At 38.7% G+C, this 19667-nt stretch overlaps 1 protein-coding gene across 3 annotated transcripts in view; it reads left to right on the top strand.

The window, feature by feature from the left end:
- The window catches only part of KDM4C (lysine demethylase 4C), a 452171-nt gene that overhangs the window by 285733 nt on the left and 146771 nt on the right, over positions 1–19667 (top strand). The gene's annotated exons all lie outside the window — the stretch shown is intronic.

Genomic DNA, 19667 nt, shown 5'->3' with positions numbered 1-19667 from the left:
CCACTACAGCTTTCTTATGAATTTCACTAGAGAATATGTGACTCTTACATGGGACTAATGATTGCTCTTGGCTGATTTGAACAGAGGACCTAGGATACTCCAGTTGTAGTAGTCAAAGTTTTGTGTACTAAAATAGAAATGAATGGACCCTTTAAATGGCCTTCTAAAGGTTACAGTGACTAGCAGAAGAGGTAAGAAGAATATCTGATTCTTCAGCTCCTAGAGTTCCATAGGAAAGCTTAGAATCTGATATCCTGATCACAAAAATAAAGAAGCATGAAAAACCCCTAAGTAACAGAAAAACATCCCCAAAAAACCAAACAATATATTTGGAAGAATTAAGACTAAAGACAGGAAGGATATCCAAGAAAATATCAAGTTAACCACACTAAAGACTTAAATGTATAGTGTGGCAAATATTAACAAATGTTTAACAGTTTCATTTTTTTCTGATTATAAAAATAATTTGTATTTGTAAAAATTGAAACCCATACCAGTCTTAAAGAACTTTTGAGAAAACAGTAGGGAAGTACAGAATGGGTTATTTCAGTACCATGCTAGGTGTTAGAGCTACATATCTGATGATCGTATCTGGACAGTGAAGCTTACTGTGTTCTTCACAGTAGGAAGCACTGTCCTTCATCCCATATTCCTTATGGGATATTTTCCATTCTTGCATGATTGTTACCTTTAAAAGACTATGTCTTGGCATTAGCAGTTAGTGTGGTGTTTAAGGAACTGGACTCCCATGTGTTTGGTGGATGACCATGGTTTGAGTCTCTGACCTGGTCGTGCTCTTTCTCTTTCTCTCTTTCTCTCTCTCTCTCTGTGTCTCTCTGGTGAGTGCATGTGTCCTGTAGCAAATTAAAAAAATAGTAATAATGATAAATAAAAAATGTTAAATAAGAATATGTCTTGACCCAATTTAAGATCACTTAAAGCCTATGCAAATGAAAAGACACAATTATACCCACATATGTGTGCAGAGGATGTGACATATTTGTGTGGAGAAAGCATGCTATCGATCAGATATTTTCCTATTTTTTAACTTTGTGTATGTGTGTGTGTGCACATGCAGGTGGTGTTTTGTGTAGTTTTGTGTTTTTTTTTCCTTTGTGTGTGCATGTGGTGTTTTTTGTGTGTATTTTTGTAAGACAGGATCTCCCTGTTGTTATTTTCCTGCCTCAACCTCCTGAAAACCTGAAACTGTAGAAGTGTGCTACTTCACCTGGCTTTTGGGGTGGATTGGGAATCAAATTTGGGTTTCTGTGAGACCTCAGCTTGCTACACACCAGTGTCTTGAGTGTCCTCCTGCTGCTAGGTCTATTTTTTAGTGTATTTTGTATACATGAAAATATTTTTAGAATGATATTCATCAAAATGCTCCCACTGGTTATTTTAGTCTGATAATATGAGTAAAAACTTGGGACCAGCTGTTGACATAATGGCTGTGTTACTACACTCCCATGTAGTCAACTGAGGTTTGAGTCCTGGACCCAGTGGCTTAAACTCACACTGGACGTATGTGCATGTGTGCCCAAGATGCCGATAGGAGAATGGAGGAGAAGGGATGACGGCGTGGCCATCCCCCGGGAGATGATTTCTCACTTTCTGTCTCTCTGCTCTCTCTGTCTTTCTGGCAAGCATATGCGCCCTATAGCAAACCTTTATTTTTCTCTATTTCCCCTTAAGTCATTTATTAATTTTTAGACATTTTTGCCTTAGGGCACATGTGCTCTGAGAGACAGACAGACAGACAGACAGAGAGTAATGACAACAATCTAGTTGACTTTTTCATCAAGAATCCCCAAGAAAGAACCATCACCTTAGTGAGTCTATTTCATTGCAACATCTATACCTGACTTCCAGTGTTCTGTGGTGATTAGACTCAGAGTTGTCAAGCTTTCAATAACAAAATTTACAAATGAGCACTTGTGCATGGGGTGGAGTGTACTCTGCAGGAAGTAGGATGTAGGATCATCCTCTATTTGTTCTTTACTTTCCTGACTTTAGCATTTTTTTTTTCTTTTTAGTTTTGCTTTAGGGCATGTACTCTTATAAGAGAAAAAACAGAGAGAGGGAATGGGTGAAATCATCCCCCTGATGGGTTTGCTGGGCTGCAGTCCCTTTTCCTCCATTCTCCTCTTGGAATGTTAGGCATGCACACACATGTGCCCAGTATGTTTCTCAAGATCCCGAGTGCAGGACTCAGACCATGTAATTTGCCACATGAGATCCAGCTGCTTAAACCACCACACACTACCTGGCTGACCCTGACATTAGCATTCTTTTATTTTTAAAATTTCTTTATTTTAAATTTCATTTATTTATTATTGTGATTTTGTAATTCGCCAGAGGTGAGGGAAGGGCAGCGAGGTGGGGAGAGAGAGAAGGGGAAAGGGAGAGAGCAAGCGAGAGCGAGCGAGCCAGTCAACAGGTCCAGAACTCAAACCACAGTGGGCCATGTGGTTGTTCATTGCCTTAACCACCATGCCACATACTGGCCCAGCCACTAGCATTCTTTTCATGTTTAAATGCTAATCTAATATGTATCTGGCCAACAAGAAACCAGAGCAGTGGTTTTGTGTGCTACTATATCCTAGTTGAAGTAAGTTCAGGCAATTTCTTATAGTCCCTCTTTAGTAAAAACAAGAAAAAAAAATATACACACACACACAAACATATGTATGTATCTGCTTGTGTCAATTTCAATCTTTCCTGAAATTGAAAGCATTCTTTTTAGGACACTAGGCTTTCCCCACTTTCCTATTCATAAAGATGGGGAAAAAATTAAGTTGTCAGAGTCAACTTATTTCTCCAAACAAGTGTTACCATCTTCTAAAACAACGTGCCTTTTTTTTTTTTTTTTTAAATCAAAACATGGTTTCTGTCTTGTAGCATCTTCTGGTCTAGGTTGGGATTTCTAAGCCTTGGCACTATTGATATTATAGACCAGGTTATTCTTTGTTCTGGGAGGTTGGTCATGCACATTGTAGGATTCTGGTATTCTGACCAGACAGACATTGCCAAATATCTGCCAGGAGACAAAATCACCTCCTTTGTGAACTTGCTGCTCTACAGAGAAGCAATATACATAAAGAGAAAATTTTAACTTTTGTCATTTTTATATGGAGAATATCTTGGTTGAAAAAAAAGAATTGAAGGCTAACAAAATTAAAAATTCTTAAATGTATTTTTTTAAATTATAGAAAATTTTTTGGCAAATTATTTGAATTTCTTATTTTTTAATAAATAATACTTTATAATATATGCATATTGGCTGCTGAATAATTATTAGTTATATAATTCGATTTAGTATTTTAACTCTGCCTACTCTTATAGAAATTGAGCATCCAAACAGAATGCCAATCATGCTTCACTGAAGATTAAAACTGTGTGATATGTGTGATATGCGTACATATGTGACATAATATACAAGTAGTAGCCACTCAGTACATATTTATGAAATTAACTCTGACTACTCTTATAGAAATTGAGCATCCAAACAGAATGCCAATCATGCTTCACTGAAGATTAAAACTGTGTGATATGTGTGATATGCGTACATATGTGACATAATATACAAGTAGTAGCCACTCAGTACATATTTATGAAATTAACAAAAGGCAGCAAAGCATTATGTATTATTCGTGCCTCTTACTGAAAATGATTGCGTATGGCAGGGTTTGATCTGGGAATAATAGATGGCTTGTGCCTTTTCACAATTTTTCCTATAAAAGTAAAGGTAATAAATGTAAATATGAATGAACACACACCTATGTTTGCCGCAAAGCTTTACTTTACTCGTTGGCACAATAGAGGGGCATGCAGTTAGGTCATAAAATATAGCAGTACTTCAGAGAGTCTGCGAAAACCTGTGGCTGCCTCATCTTGCTGGTATGCATTCTGATCTTGGGATCTTTGGGGGCTTGAAGACTGAGTGGGTAAGTTCTTTGTCCCCGAAGCAGTAAGGGTGACTGACTCTCCACTTCCCACTAGATGGTGCTGCTGCATCAGTTTCTGATCACATTGCCCTTAACCCTCCTTTTCCCTTGTTTTGTGTGTGTGTGTGTGTGTGTGTGTGTGTGTGTGTGTGTGTATGTGTGCGCACTTTGCATGCTGGAGTGTTGTAGCCCAAGGAATGGCAGTAGTGCATTGAAAGTACTGCTTGTGATACATTCAAAGTACTCAGTTTCAACGGGCAGTTTTTCAGTTTGGTTTTTCATTTAGACATAGAAAAAGAGCTATTTTCCCTTGGGGCAAGTTAGTGTTTTTCTGTATAAGTAATACAGAACACCAGTAACATCTAGTAACTGCAAGAGGTTTAAAGAATAACTATGGACAAACATGAGTTTAAAATGTTTTCTGAAGTAAGAAAGCTGTTTATTTATTTTTTTTAATACTCATTATTATTAGCAGTCTTTCTGGAATATGACCTACTGGGACTTATGCAAAGATGTTTGAATATTTTGGTAATGCTGTTATTCGTCTTTTATTTATTCAGAGTTTCAACCTAGAGCTTTTTTAAGTGTAGAGTGAATTTTGTGGAGGATGGGAGAATGGATTTGTTTACCTGAGCAGATTTTCCCTCTTAGATGTAATGACCAGTTTTTCAAAAAAGAGATAGCAAGTGGAAAATAACCCTTTCAGTGCTCTTTAGTGGGTCATGTTGATCCTTAAATTGTATGTGCTTTATAAAGGCACTTAGCTCCTCTATCCAGTTGTGACTTTTATTCATTGTAAAAGGACAAGTATGATGACACCAGGGTTATTGTCAAGATACTCTAATTTATTTTGGTGGATAGTTTTAAATATTTTATTAATTCATTTGCCTTTTTGTTCATTCTTTTCTTTTTCCTTTTTCTTTTTCTTTCTTTTTTTTTTTTGGAGAGGTTTTTGCTATAGGGCATGTGTGCTCGCCAGAAAAGACAGAGAGAGACAGAGAGACTGAAAGCGAGAAATCACCCCCCAGGGGGGATGGCCACACCACAATCCCTTCTACTCAATTCTCCTCTCGGGATCTTGGGCACGCATGCACATGCACGTGGTGTGAGTTTAAGCCACAGGGTCTGGGACTTGAACCACGCTACATGGGAGTTAAGCTACATAGCCATTACACTAACTGCTAGTCCCTGTTCATTCTTTTCCTTAACAATATTTCATTATGTACACAGTAATTATCTCAGTACTTGGCTGCCCCAGGTAAAAGATGTTACATGTTGCTATCCAAAACACCAGTTTATTAAGCAGTCATCTTTTATTTTGAGAGAGATTTTTGCTATAGGGTGCATGTGCTTGCTGGAGAGACAGAGAGACAGAAAGTGAGAAATCATCCACCAAGGGGGATGACCACACTACAATCCCCTCTCCTCCATTTTCCTCTCTGGATTTTGTTCACTCATGCACACGCACCTGGTGTGAGTCTCAACCCGCCAGATCCGGGCTTCAAAACACAGCTGACCATGAGGTAGTCCAGCAAGTAGCCTTTATTCCATCTGCTGGTCCCAGCACAGCCATTTTTTTATAGGAGAGAAATATCTGAAAGTTACTTAAATGGGCTAAGCTTGGTCATAAACAATAGGAAAAATTGCCGGAAGTCGTGCTCCAGCCGGGGTAGGTGCACAGGAAGGCGACACGGGTGAACAAAGTCAGGCCAAGACCTCAATGCCCCTTAGCATGTTCTCAGCCAGCTACAGCCAGAGTATACTCAGGACTGCAGCCCTGATGGCCAGGAGTCATGCGTATTTATTATAGAAGGAGTTTTACAGGAGAGGGTGAGGGGAAGTAAGTGAAAAATTTTACTCCAAAAGGTAAAGCATTCAAAGTATAGGAACAATAATTATAAAACATGACGTCTGTTTTGTTTAGGTATAAGCAGTCATAATTCTTAGAACGAGGAAGTCCATTTTTTGGGTGCATTCTCTTCTTAGATCTTGATTACCGGGGAGGATCTTTGGATGAGAGGGCTCCCAGGAATCTTAATAATCTCAGTCCCAGACCAGCTTGATTACTTTAGTCCCAGATTGGCTTGAGAACTTGAGCCCCAGGTCAGCTTTTGAGAACTTTAGCCTCAGGCTTGGGTGGCAGCAATTACAAGGGCCTAGAAATAAATCCTGTCTGGTTTAGTAAAGACAAGGTTAGTATATACTAAAGTGGAATACCTATGTTATCTCTGGGGTAATTCACAGCTAAGAGGGTGAGTCTAATGTCTACATGGGAAAGGAATGTGGTCTTATGAGCAGCTCAATGACTGACCTAAAGGTTACTGTGTACTTGGGACCCTCTACATGCTGCTCTATACAATGGCTGTGGCTTGGGGAACGACAATCTTCCCTTGTCTTGAGAGTAAGGGTGGTGTATGGTTTTTGGGGTAACGGTACCTCGTGGATGAGTCCCTGAGCCCCTCCCGGCTACTGAGATAGTTTCACCAGTTAGTAGCTTTAACCTAAACCTTTCTAATGCTTGTCTATATAATCCCCAGTAGGAGAAGTGAATGTAGCATTCTTTATTGACATTTTCCAATAGGGTGGGGCGAGTCTAATGGGAGTAACTCCCGTTCGCAGCTGCTGCCACCTTACGCAGCTGCTGCCTTAGTGAATCCGCATTTTTTTCAGGATTATTATAAAAGTTATAGTAAGGCTGGGGGTGTCTTTATGGGGTATCGGGGTACGGCAATAAAGCCCATGGCAGAGAAATTGAGTGCAGGGTAGTATAGCAACACAGTGGAGGATCAGAACTCGAAAAACTGTTGACCTTGCAAACAGTTCTCCTCAGCTGAGTCCTTGCTCTTTAGGCATGAGGGGCAGTTCTTGCATACTCAGCTTGTGTTAACTGCATGGTCCCAGCAAAAAATAATTTTCTCAGTCACCTTAAACACTCTTCTAGTTTTTTTGTTTGTTTGTTTGTTTGTTTTTTTGAGAGATTTTCGCTATAGGGCGCGTGCACTCGCCAGACAGACAGAGAGAGACATAGAGACAGAAAGCAAGAAATCACCCCCCAGAGGGGATGGTCACACCGCAATCCCTTCTCCATTCCCACACTCTTCTAGTTTTTAATGCACATTTAGATTACAGAGTATTTTTCTTACCTGCCCATTTAGACTGAATTCCTCTGCTTCTGAATGACTTTTCCATATGAGAAAAGTTATCCTTGTGGCAAGTCCTATCCTATACTACCATCCCTGTGTCCTGCCACACCTTTTCTCTTTACCCAGAAGGTACTAGAATGTTGGCACCTCGCAGAAGAAGGAATGAGGAGGACACCGAGGACCTTTCCTTCTCCCTACAGTGGTGTGCTCAGGAATAACCAGTTAAAAGGTTATTGGAAGTCACAGGTGATTTGTGTGCTTGAAGAAAAATGGAAAAAAATTACCCTTGTATAGTATATGTTTTAGAATTTATTCAGAATTGTTTCCTTTTCTTTCCTTTTGTCTTATTTTCACTTAATGTTAATAATCGGTCATAGTCATAAGTGAATATCTGGAGAAGTAACAAAATTGTGGAAAGATTAAAAATATGGAAAAAAAGAAGTAGAAAACACATTAAGTTACAGTAAGTTGCTTTTGTTTTTTACAGTTTTACTATAGGGCATGTGTGCTTGCCCGAGAGAAATAGAGAGAGAGATAGTGAGACATTACCCTGCCAGGGGAATGGCTGCTTCAGTCCCTTCTCCTCCGTTTTCCTCTTGAAGAGATTTGGGACACATACACTTGCACACATACCTGGCATACTTTTCAAGCTACTGGGTTTTGGGACTTCACCTGTACAGTCAGCTATGAAAGATCCAGTGTCTTAACTACCATACCACCTGCTGGCTCCCAACTTGTTTTTGTTTTTATAATTGAAAAGAAAATTACATAAAAATGACCAGGAACAAGAATTAAGAGTGAGACTTTAGAGAGAAGTGATGTTATATTGTCTGATCACATAGAAAGGAGACAATATGGTCAAGAAGGAGATCACTATGAAAATCTTTTGGTTTGACTATAAAATTTAAGAAAAGGACATTTCAAAAAGCCAACAAAGAGAATAAAAAAAACTCTTTGGCTTCTGGTATTTGTTACATACTCAACATGAATGTTTATGGTATATGTCAGTTTCTTCTTATCGATAAAATTCTTTAAAGATTTGTGGAATAGTAAATAAAACAGAAAAGTGGATTTGTGGCTTCTGAGAAATCTTGTTAAGCTGTAGTGGATCTTAAATCCAACCACTGGTTCTAAACATCCTTCCTGTTTGGACATGAAGTTTTCACATAGGCCTTGTAAGAATATTGAAATATTAAATTGCATGTACCAACCCAGACTATTTCGATTGCTGTTTTCACATAGAACACTTGGCATCAGTTCAGTGATCACAAGCACGTCCATCCTCACAATGGCTTAGCTCCCGGCTTTCACTTTGTCTGTATACATCCCTAGGATTTTTACATTTGAAATCCTATTTTTCCAACTAAATAGAGGGAGAAATGAATTTTGGAATAGCTGAAGCTGCCCCCAGGCATTCGATGACCTCTGATTTGTATTTGACAAGTGAACCAAGAGCAGGCACAAGTGTTCTCTGAGTGAAGAACATTATTTTGAAAAGGAATTTACACTGCAGTGATGACTGAGCTACAAGCTTTTCAGTATCTAGCTGAGACCGTACTATTCTGCTTAGAAGCCTCTATACACTTTAAAATTTGTACCTGAAGGCAAATAATAGTGAACCTGAAAGCCAAAGATTATAGTTTTGAAAGGTACATCAATTCTGAAAATAGAGTGGTTTCACTGTGGTATTCCATCTGAAGAGTTGAATCAAGAGGGAAAAATACAATCAGCCTTCCTATTTCTTAGCAGAAGGCACATGTTCTCTTTCTAACGGTTTCATTGTTATCAGATGCACTGAATACTAAAAACAGAATTACTGAGAGATGGAGATGGGGTCTGCCTTGTGTGCTGTAAGATCACGCAGAGTCCCATTTAGTTAATGTGACAACAATGGTAGTGAGCACCATCGCTTTCTTTCTAAAGGAATCAGGGTCGTGTGTGACAGGGCCTCTGTTAATGCATCTCAGGAAATGTAAAGACACATTGATTATCTTTCATCATGCTACAAGGAAAAGAAGTAGTGTCGTAAAGGCAATCCAAAAAAGCCATTATGTTCCACATTAACCCATGTACTGATTTACTCACGCGTTTTAAGTATTTTTGAAGACAAACAGAGATTCAAAGAAAATAATAAACATTGACAACGATGATCAAATTTATTGTGTAAACATAGTTGAGGAAAAATTTTCTTTTAACTAGCGAACAATCCTGAAGGAGGAATAAGAGATACCACATTTGACACGATTGTGGTTTGGCGTGTGATGTCTTATTATTTAATAACTCCAATATGAAATTTTATAATATCATTAAGGTAACCTTTTTCAGGATTTTAACATATACATGTCTCTAACTTTATAAGGTTTTAAATAAGTATAGTGTTAAAAAAAAAAGTACATTAGTAGCTGTATAGTACTTAACTGTCAGAATGATTTGCTACAGGGACTAGATCCTATTGCAAGCTGTCAAATTTGTATATTGCTGTAATACCAAACCATAAAATCTTTTGAGTAAAATGGAAAATGTCAGATGGGCACAACTACAAATAATATACTTTCTGAAGGCTGTAGATGTGTATATGTGGTTTGGCGTGTGATGTCTTATTATTTAATAACTCCAATATGAAATTTTATAATATCATTAAGGTAACCTTTTTCAGGATTTTAACATATACATGTCTCTAACTTTATAAGGTTTTAAATAAGTATAGTGTTAAAAAAAAAGTACATTAGTAGCTGTATAGTACTTAACTGTCAGAATGATTTGCTACAGGGACTAGATCCTATTGCAAGCTGTCAAATTTGTATATTGCTGTAATACCAAACCATAAAATCTTTTGAGTAAAATGGAAAATGTCAGATGGGCACAACTACAAATAATATACTTTCTGAAGGCTGTAGATGTGTATAGGAGAAAATGTGTAAATGCATGAAATGTTATCTTGTTACTATGGATTTTTCTTTATCGGTAGAGAGGAAAAACTTTGAGGCAAAAAGAAATTGATTGGAGCTTTTAAATTTTCAGTTTTGAACTCATTTTTCCTGAGGACTAATTTTAAAACTTATTGGATAGATAAGTAGAACTTCTGATAATTCATGATTAAGAGTATTGTTAGAGAATAATCTTATTTATTTTATTTTAGCCTGTATTGCTGAATAGCCCATTTTTTTCTGAACTTGTCTGTGCAAGAAGTGATTACTGACCTATCTTTTAATTGAATGAGTGAGCTGAGGTTAGGATTCCAGAAATGGGGTCGCCCTTTTCAACTGCAACACTAGCTGGGTCAGTACCAACAAACGCATGCCAAACTGAGCTAGCCATTAGATGCTTCTAAACAGCCAGAGGGTTTTGGTTGGTCAACAGTGATTGAATGTGGCAGGGTTATAGTTTTGAGAAGGTAATCATTACTGTAAAACAATGGATTCATTATTCTTTATTTTGTTGAGAAATGTGGGCTTAGGAATTGCAGTCACTTTTCTCTGTTTTATATTTTAGTCTAAGTTAGATGTTTTTAGTTCTTTCAAAGTGTTTTAAAAATCAGTAAAAAAAATTGTGAAATGCTTTTTTCCTTTTTTTTTTTTTTTAATCAAGTGAGAACTTTTTCATGATTCTATTGTAGTTAACGTAAATCTTGGTGTTATGCTTAAGGTGTAGTCCTGCGATTCAGTGATGTCATCATCTCTCATGAGTTCATAGTTAGGTATTGGTTCCAACACATTTTTAGCCAGTCATGGAGTGGACATTTTGATCTCAGTATCAAAGGTTTTCTGCATTCTTCTGTGTCACCTTGTAGATCACATCATTATAAGAAGCTTCTGTTGGAACCAGCAGGTGATGTAATGGTTACGTCACTGGACTCCCACAGAGACAACTGTGGTTCAAGTTCAAGTCTTGGACCTGGTAGCTTTAAACTCGGGTCAGGCGTGTGTGTGCATGCCCAAAATCCTGAGAGGAGAATGAAGGAGAAGGGATTGTGATGGGGACATCCCCTTTCGGGGGTGATTTCTCACTGTCTTTCTCTTTCTCTTTGTCTCTCTGGTGAGTGTACTCACCCTATAACAAAAATCTCTCTTCAAAAAAAAAAAAAAAGCCATTGTTAACTTGATACTGAGTGTGCTGGCTCTGGGTTAAGACCACTTGGGCAACCTTGACCATGCAGATTAACTCCTTTAAATCTCATCTGTAAACTCGGGTGGTTGCAAGAATAAAATGAACAAGTAAAAGTCTAGCTAAGAGTTTGTATTTAATGAAGGTTAGGAATATTAGGTATTACTTTATTACGTGGTTTTTCCCTCTTATTCTTCAAAGACTTGTAAATACTTATCTAAAATAGCCTTCAGGCAGTCTTTAGACCACAGGCGCTTTCTTTTGAATGAAGTCTCATTAAACAGGAGTGTTCTGTCATCTCCATGGGAGTGGGGCATAGAAGAACTTTTTTCCGTATGCATTCATGATTTCACCAACTTTTGCTGCAGTGGTTGCTATAAATCATAAGATACATAGGCAGCTATTCTCTAAAACAGGAGCCCCAAAATAACAGTCCTGTATGTGGCCATGGCTATTACATGTTGAAAAGCTGTCTTGTTCAGGATGGTTTTGCCCAGTGTCAACCTGTTGCATTACATGGTGAAGCGAAGAGCCTTCAGTTTAGTATGTTGGAAATGACTGTGGCCACAAGGACTCTTCTCATCTATTTCTGGCTTTTCTCACCATCTTCTTGTGAAGGAAATAAATACATAACCTCTTGGGAGGCACTGGGCTTTTCTCAAAGCTCAGGAGTCAGCAGTCAGAAGTGTCCAGGCTGTGGTATCTTGGCCAAGTCACTTAGCTTCTGAGGAGAAATCGGTGTTTGGAATGGAGCCGTGATTCTCTAAGTGTGATCTGCTGACCCCTTATACTAATACGCAGATGTCACAGCTGGTAGAGCTAATGATGTGCTGGTAAATATCGAACAAACAGGCTCAGCCTAGGCGGTGCACTCTGTTCCATGCTGGATGCAGTACTGGAAGCCACATGGCTTACTGCAGATTCTGATCCTTGGTTTGGCCTGAAAAATGCCTGATGTGTGGACGCCCAAGATCCTGAGGTGCTAGAGGGCTGGGGAAGGGGGATTACAGCATGATGACCCTCTTGAGGGTGCTTTCTTTTTTCTCCATCTCTCTCATGTATGCATACTGTTATCATAAGAAAGAAAAAGAAATTAACAAACAGCTATATGGAAAATTGGTTTAAAAAGTCCTACTTTTGGCATTTGCATATTTTCTTGCATGTTCGATTTTAACCTACCAATGTGTAGTCAGCCAACTCTCAAAATTCCTGAAAATTTAACAAGCAGTTCTCAGGAGCTTGTACAGGTCTCCTTCAGCTCATTGTTGAAAAACTGGCAACTCACCACAAATCAAACTGTGACACCAAATTGGACTAGTAGTTACTGTATTCTCCACTGCCACTCACAAATTAAAAAAAAGTAAAAACAACCATTTTACTTTGGAAGGAACTTGATGAAGTTGTGAAATTATTATAGTAAGCTTCAACTCTTGAACATGTATTTCAAAAAAGTACTTCTACCTACTGAAATGCAGTGGTTGTGTTGAAGAAAAGCATTTGTGCAGTTTGAGTTGCAAGCTGTACTAGCAACATGTTTTTCATGCAACACCTTTCTTACTTTTTTACTTTGGAGACTAATAATCAGTATTTTGACTTGAGTGTTTGGCAGATATCTTTAATAAAATGAATGGCATGGTATTTGATGCCCCTGATAGAATTTGAGCTTTCTAAATAAAAGCTAGAATTTTAGGAAACCTGTATTTGTCACTGTGAGATTGACAATTTTCCAATATGTAAAGACTTTTATGATGATTTTGACAGTGCTATTAATACATGATACTTTGTAATGAAATATGTCAGCTTTTGGATGATCTGTGTGGCTCAATGAAGCAATGTTTGTCTAGATATTTCATTTCCATAATCATTTCTATCCATAAGTAAACCCTTAATACATGGTTATGCTGTGTACAAGGCTCATCAGTCTTGGAAAGGCCGGGGGCTTAATGGAGGAAAGTATGTGTACAACATACTTAATTTAAGGTCCTTGTGGTTCATCCGGGTGTGGCTTAGGAGCATAATATGCTAAGCTATTTAAATTCCACTGCTCCTGGTCAGGTGGGTATTTAACAGAGTGCTGTTAGGGACTGGAGATATGTGATGTTCCATTAGTATTTTTATTAGGGGGCAGTGAAGAATCACTCTTTCTGGATTTCAGTTAGTCAGTGATACAATTATAATTATTGCTCCATACTCCTTTTGAAATATGGTAGTATCATTCTAGGAAAAGAAGACTGAGGCAGAATTAAATAAACAAAGATGGATTTATTCAGGGCAAAATGAAGGCAGTCTCCCAGACATCCAGCATTCAAGTTACCCTGAACAATGTGTGCCAAGGTAGGATAGTTTTAAAGACAAAAGGTCCCAAGTGGTAAGGAGTAATTAGTAGTCTTACATTGTAAGAACAGCAGATGTCATAATGGTTATGTTGCTGGACCCACGTGGCCGACTGCGGTTTTGGTCATAAACTGGAGGCTTAAAACTCAGACTGGACTCCTGTGTGTTAGGGACCAAAATCCCAAGAGGAGAGTGGAGGAAAAGGGATTGTGGTGTGGGCCCCCCACCCCATGATTTCCCATGATTTCTCACTTTCTGTCTCTCTGTCTCTCCAAAAAGTACACGTGCTCTATAGCAAAATATCTTTTTTTTTTTTTTAAGTCTTACCTTGGTCAAAAGCTATACCAAGAAATTTTGTTAAGCAGTGGTTGGCTAAATCTGTAATAAAGGGAAGGGTGTGGTTTCATGGTCATTCCAAGATCAGCATATAATCTAATATTATGGAATGATTTAAAGGGAGAACAATGGATTTAATGGGCGGAAGATAGTAAGGAATTAATTCTCTTTAAAAGCTTGAACAGCTTGGGATATAGGCAATGGTTCATGATAAGCTTTGTGCAGGTATATTGAAATCTTTCAGTCTTAAATCTCTGGAGGGGATGATGACAACTGTTTTCTTTTTCACTGGCTGAGAGGGGAGTATTGGAGCAAAGTCCTTTCCTGTGTTTTGGGACAGTGATGGAATTCAGAGACTGGTGTGTATTCCAAAGTCACCTTCAACAGTATGGGGATAGTCTCTTAAAATACCTCCTGGCCTTGTTTTGGAAGAAATGGGCTCTTTTAATTTTTTATTTCAGATTAGTTAAGTAAGATAGCAAATCTCATTTATGTTCCCTCTGAGAGAAAATAAAATGAAATAAATTGAAATGAAAACAAAATTGATAGAAGTTAATTCATTTTACAAAAAGAAAAGCAAGAAGGATGTTCCAGTATTGTCTTAAAATAAATGTGTGTTGGGACCAGCAGTTGGCGTAATGTCTGTGTTGTTGTACTCACATGTAGTCGAGCGTGCTTTGAGTCTTAGATCCAGTGGCTTAAACTCACGCCAGGCGCATGTGCGTACGAGTCCAAGATCCTGAGAGGTCAGTGGAGGAGAAGGGAGTGAGGTGTGGCCATTCCTCTAGGGGGTGATTTCTCCCTTTCTGTCTCTTTGTCTCTCTTTCTGGTGAGCACACGTGCCCTATAGCAGAAACCTCTCAAAGGGAAATTAAAAGATAGATAAATGTGTGCCATAGCCGAAAACATAGTCTACACTGGGAAATTGATGTCAGGATATGTGGCCACATAGGAAAGGGGATTGGCTGTAATAACCACATCAAAATTTCTCAAACACACGAAAACATTCATCACAGAATCCTTTTTAGTTTTTTTAAAAAGTATTTAATTTATTATAATTTTAAAATTTGCTATAGGGAATGTGAGCTCACGAGAGAGAGAGAGCGTGCGCGCGCGCACGAGAGAGCGAGAGCGCACACGAGGGAGCGAGAGCAAGAGAAAGTTAGCCACCAGGTCCAGGACTTGAACTGTAATTGGCCATGTGGAAGTCCAGTGCCTTTACCATCACACCACCTATTGGCCCCAAGAATCCTTTTAAGTTTTAGTTTGAGTTTTAAAGTTAGAGAATCCTATCACTAAAAACTTTGAAAGAAATTGCCTTTAGGATAAAATTCTAAATTGTAAATTTTTGTTGTTGGGAATACAAAATATACTCCATATTGGGAACGAGCAGTTAGTATACTGGCTATGTCGCTGGACTGCCACGTAATCGACCGCAGTTCGCGTCCCCGACCCGGTGGCTTAAAACTCACGCAGGGCGCGTGTGCGTGCGTGCCCAAGATCCCGAGAGGAGAATGGAGGAGAAGGGATTGCGGCGTGACCATCCCCCCTGGGGGGTGATTTCTCGCTTTCTGTCTCTCTGTCTCTCTCTGTCTGTCTGGCGAGTGCACGCGCCATATAGCGAAAACTGTCTCCAAATATATATATATACACACACACACTCCATATTTCCTTAGAAACAAAATATTTTACTTTAAATAAAAGAGAAAGTTGTCAAGCACATTGGCCACTTTTCATTACAGGTATAGTGCTTAGAGTTAATTAAAATTAAAAAATTCCTTAGAGCCATCTGTTCCTTATCATTGGTTTTAAAAGTCATCAATTTTTAGTATTTGTTTGCTTTGGACAAAACAAAAAAAAATGTCATATAGTGTTTTTTTTTCCCCCTCAAATAGCGTACATTTTTAGCAAAAGAATCATGACATCCTGACCAAGGCGTAATTTTAATAGACTAATGAGCTCTCTGACCAGAGCCAACTGAGCCTCGTCTGATTTTTACAATGATGAATTGACTGTGTCACAATTTGCAATCTAGTCTGGTGAAATATTTTACTCTGAAAGTTTAATTCTCATTTTTTATTTATGAAAGCAGTGGTAGTGTCACAGCAGCTTATAATATGCTGGCCATTTGGTGTGATTTATTTCAATGAGTGTCACTTGTTGATGTGTTTAGTGATTGTTGACCCATATTTAATTCTAAAAACTCTTAAGTGGTGTGAAATGTAGTAAGTCAGCCACTGTAGTTTGAGGGGGGAAAACCCACAAAAACAAATCATAGTCCACAAGTCTTTCCCGTGGTCTTTTCCTAGCTTTCGTATCGATACAGCCTTTTGACAGCTGTTGCTTTGGGGGCTGTGGAGGAGTAACAGCTTTCTTTACTATTATGGGGATCTACTAAGAATGATTTCTACCACAAAGCTTCTATTTGATATTTAATAAAATCTTCTTCATTATATTAGTTAGGGTCATCATTTTAAAGGTTTTGAGAAACATTATGAAATAAAGAGCATTTCTTTCAGTCATCCATCTTTTATTCAATAGTTATAAAGCAGCTGACCATTGTGGTTGGTATTTGGTGACAGGGGAAAGGAGATGGACAGGTCATTCCTCTCCTGGGGTTTACATTTGGAAGGATTTAGATGTAGAACTTTCAAGGATGTTATTTGTGTCATTTGTTCTTTTGGTGTTTTAGGAGGCACATGGGAAGGACTAGATTAAAGCCATCTTCCAATGTGATTTTATCTTTCTATTTATTTATTTTTATAGAGATATAAATAATAATAAAGATGTAAATAATTTTACATCTCTGTATTTTTACAGAGATGTAATAAGCATTTCTGTTTCTTAATGTCAGGATATTTATGTAGTGTAGATAATTTTTAACAAAGAAGATAATCTTGGGAGCCAGCAGTTAGCGTAATGGTATGTCGCTGGACTCCCACGTAGTTGAACGCGGTTCGCGTCCCGGACCCGGTGGCTTAAAACCCACGCCGGGCGCGTGTGCATGCGTGCCCAAGATCCCGAGAGGAGAATGGAGGAGAAGGGATTGCGGTGTGACCATCCCCCCTGGGGGGTGATTTCTCGCTTTCTGTCTCTATGTCTCTCTCTGTCTGTCTGGCGAGCGCACGCGCCCTACAGTGAAAATCTCTCAAAAAAAAAGAATATAATCTTCCAAATATCAAAAATGTATATTTTTAGATATTATGAAATTATTTTCTGATTATTTTTCTTTAAATTTTATTATTTATTTTTTTCATTTTAAAATTAAATAATTGCTGTTGGGGGGTGCATACTTGCCAGAGACATACACGTGTGCACACTTGCATGCGTGCGCACGCACACACACACACACACACACATACACACACACAGAACACATCCCGCAGGTGATATACACAAACTCATCTAGCCTCAGTGACTTCTCTCAGGATTTTGGGCATGTGCGCATAGTGGGCAGGGTGTGTTTTTCAAGCCACTGGGTCCAGGGCTCAAACCTTGCAATTAGCCCTGGGGAATAAAGCCAGTCTAACCACCAAACTCCTTGTCCGGTTCAAAATTTTAATTTTTGGAGAGGTTTTTGGTATAGGGCACGTGTGCTCACCAGAAAGAGAGACCGAGAGAAAGTGAGAAATCACCCCCCACGGGGGGTGTGTGTGGCCACACCACTGTCCCTTCGCCTCCATTCTCCTCTTGGGATCTTGGGCACGTACGCACGTACACACGCTCAGCGTAAGTTTAAGCCAACAAGTCTGGGACTCCAATCATGGTCAACTACATGGGAGTATAGTGACATAGCCATTATGCCAACTGCTGGTCCCACAAAATTTTAATTTTTATGGTGGTATATTGATATAAAATTTCAAATTAGTCATAGCTCACAACAAAATGACATAGCTTATGAGTCATGAAACATTATTCCTATGTACTCTTTCAAGTACCATGTTTTCTTGGTGTTATTTTTTGTACAGAATTGAGATATCATTGTTACCTTTTTAAAGTACACAGTGAAAGGCCTAAAGTCGGTACAATAGCCAATACATGCTTTACATTTCTCTAGGAAAATGCCAAGCAGACATAACTACCTGTTGGTATTATCCTTTTCCTATATTTGTCAAAGCAATTCCTAAGTACTTTTTGTATAATAGTGTGAGCATTACCGATTAGTTGGCAGGTCAACAGCGAAGATGGAACTCAGTGGCTCCTGTGTTTTTGGAAATAGCAAAGGAAACTGAAATACTTTTCTTAGGTACCATTTCTCTAAGAATTCTTTTTTCATAATTAGAAAATGAAGGAACAAGCAATGTGAAATCATTCCTTTTCCTGGCAGGCCTAACAGTTAATGTATGTGCATTTTCAGGCTTCTCAATTTGACAGGGGCAATCACCATTTAATTTAAAAACTCCATTTATCTTAGTGATAGCCTTAGAACTATTGAGTCTCCTTTCCTGTCAATGATAGTATTACTGTTTCTTTGCTCTTTGCCATAGGCCGATTTGAAATACTCCCCCACACCCACCTCAAAGCCGTGGCCTGTAACAGGAACACAACCTACATTCTGCGTAGATAAAGCATGACAGTCTTTTAACTTCAGCTTGCTGTGCCTCTGGAAGGTGACAGCCCAACTGCATTGGGGAAGCAAACAAGCAAGATGTGTGCATCCTTAATCACTTTCTCTTTCTCCCAGAGACTTTCTGAGAAAATGACAGGCCAAGCTCAGAGTTCAGGTTATCAGTCTGAGACATACAAGGTGCAGGACACCTCCAAAGGAGACAAGGCTAAGTTGTGCTTTGGAACATTGCCTTGCTTATTTGAGGTTAGAATTTGAATATATAGATCACATCAGACTTTGTCTTTATTTTTAGATGGTATTTTTAGAGACTTATTGTTTTAGTTATAAAGGGATCCCTGTTTGTGGTCAAAATTTTTTAAGCCTGAAATGCATAAAATACTAAATGAAGTCATCTTTAGCTCTATGTCACTCCGTGGAAGTGGTCACTGTTCACATACTGAAATAATGATTTTTGACTGTTTTCCTATGAAGAAAACAACCTCGAAGGGTGCAGTAATTTACCATACTCTGTTGTAATTAACAGTGTATTTAAAAAGCACACTATATGTTACTGAACTCAAATCAGGTTTGTTCGCCCAAACACTATAAACCAAACTGTAGGCACATGGTATGATGAAAGGAAGTACAGCTTTATTGGAATGCACAAAGAAAGGGGAATGGCAGCTCATGCTGAAATGAACTGGTCTACCTGAGGTATTGCCCATGTATCTTTTTTTTTTTTCTTTTTAAGAGATTTTTGCTATAGGGTGTATGTGTTCGCAGGAGAGATAAAGAGAAAGTGAGAAATTATCCCCTAACCTCCCAGGTGCCATCTGCCTGACACTGTCAAGGCCATGGCTGATATCTTTTGATCAGTTGCAAGGTGTATCTTTTCTGTCCTTTTACTTTTTTTGGGGGGGAGGGGGGACAGGTTTTCTTCATAGGGCATGCATGCTCTCCAGAAAGACACAGAGAGACAGACAGAAAGCTAGAAATCTCTGCACAGAAAGGATGGCCACACCACAATCCCTTCTCCATTCTCCTCTCGGGATTTTAGGCATGCACACACATGCACCTGGTGTGAGTTTTAAGCCACTGGGTCTGGGACTTAAACTGTGATTGACTGTGTGGGAGTCCAGCATTGTAACCATTATGCCATCTGCTGGTCCCACCCCATGTGCCTTTTTAAAGGCACAATATGGGGCAGGGGTTCCAGGCACATGATCAGTTTAGTGATTGGTTCGAGAGGGCGTGATC

Source organism: Tupaia chinensis, unplaced genomic scaffold (genome assembly GCF_000334495.1).
Source record: "Tupaia chinensis unplaced genomic scaffold, TupChi_1.0 Scaffold000121_1, whole genome shotgun sequence".
In the NCBI taxonomy this organism is placed as follows: Eukaryota; Metazoa; Chordata; class Mammalia; order Scandentia; family Tupaiidae; genus Tupaia; species Tupaia belangeri.
This window is presented reverse-complemented; position numbering and strand designations above follow the sequence as displayed.